The 1406-nt window shown below is 34.1% G+C and overlaps 1 protein-coding gene across 1 annotated transcript in view; it reads left to right on the top strand.

Moving 5' to 3' along the window:
• The first annotated feature begins 549 nt into the window (after positions 1-549).
• Positions 550-1406, top strand: part of grap2b (GRB2 related adaptor protein 2b) — a 10946-nt gene continuing 10089 nt past the window's right edge. The window contains exon 1 of the mRNA XM_060868792.1: positions 550-733. The gene's annotated coding sequence lies outside the window, so the exon portion shown is untranslated. The remainder of the gene's footprint in view (positions 734-1406) is intronic.

Below are 1406 nucleotides of genomic sequence, written 5' to 3'. Positions count from 1 at the left end.
TAAAATTAAAAAAATTAAATATGCTGTTCTTTTTTTTTTTATTTAGTTTGCTGTGCACAAAGCTTACAAAAATGATAACGTTACGGCTGACCCTGTGCTCTGACCCCCAACGTCTGATTGTTGGGATATGTGAAGAAAGAATTTCACTGCGCTGTAAAGTCTATGTGACAAAATAAAGGCTTCTTCTTCTAGAACTGCAACGTAGTAGTGTAGTAAAGATATATACTGTCAGTAGGAGGGGTTTAGACTCCAGGTTTCCGGGAACCCTGTGTAGGATAAACAGCACATAAAACACACATGGAGATGAATTTGCTTTGCAGATTCTAACCAATCAGAATTAAGAATATGTTATTATTTAGTATTGCTATAGATTCTCATTTCATCCTGGCCCATAGGATATACTGTAGTTTGAATAAAACCTGTTTGGTGCATGATCAGAGGTTTAGTCTTTCACATTACGAGAACTTCTTCAGAGAACGATCATCGCTGAAACCGAGGTGACAAGCACATGGTGCGAAGGGGTGGAGGCGTTTACTTTCCTCTCCTTCTTCCTCTTTCTGTGTGCCATGAAGCAGACAAACACTCGGGGTCAGCTTGATACACTGCACTGTGTAGCTTAATACTTTAAGAATTTCAAATATTAATAATTTAAGTCTTGAGCCTACAGTACCAATAGACCATCTCTGGAATACCTGGAGCTTTGCTTGGGTGAGACCTTGAGAGTGACAAAAAAGTAAGTAATGAAGTAACGATATGAATGAGGAAGCAGACGAAAACAAACTTCTCTGTAGTGTTTTATTTTACGTACATTAAGGATGATGGATTTTTCGACAGGTCTTGAAGACAAAGAAGAATTCTTAGAAAATCATTTTAGAAAAAATGCAGCAAGGGATGATTTTGTGGCCAAGAAAACATAAATGACGGATTTGTGCTAGAAAAACACCAGCAATCTTTCATAATTTCATCACTTTGTATTCTATTAATCTTTATATTATACTTTATGATAACCCGTAAAGCTGCTTTGAGACAATTTCCATTGTAAAAAGCGCTATACAGATAAATTTGAATTGAATTAAACTGAATAACGAAGAAGGAATACATGCAGTGCCGATTAGTGCGACTTTTAATATAACGATCTTTATTAATACTATTTATGAATATTAATACAATATTTGTACATCTGGTGATAGACTAGTTAGAGATTTGTGACTTGTGGGTTAGGAAAAAAAAAAGCACAAAATGTCTCTCAAAACAGTGCAATAATTAGAAATACAGTAGTCAAATAAATAAATAAATAAATAATAAAACCATATATCGCATGTCTAGATACTTTAAAATTAAATCTTTTTTTTTTTGTTTTTTTTTTTGCTTGAGGTTGAAGATAACTTGCTTAAAAGCAGCGCTGT

This window comes from Tachysurus vachellii, chromosome 4, assembly GCF_030014155.1.
Source record: "Tachysurus vachellii isolate PV-2020 chromosome 4, HZAU_Pvac_v1, whole genome shotgun sequence".
Lineage (NCBI taxonomy): Eukaryota > Metazoa > Chordata > Actinopteri > Siluriformes > Bagridae > Tachysurus > Tachysurus vachellii.
This window is presented reverse-complemented; position numbering and strand designations above follow the sequence as displayed.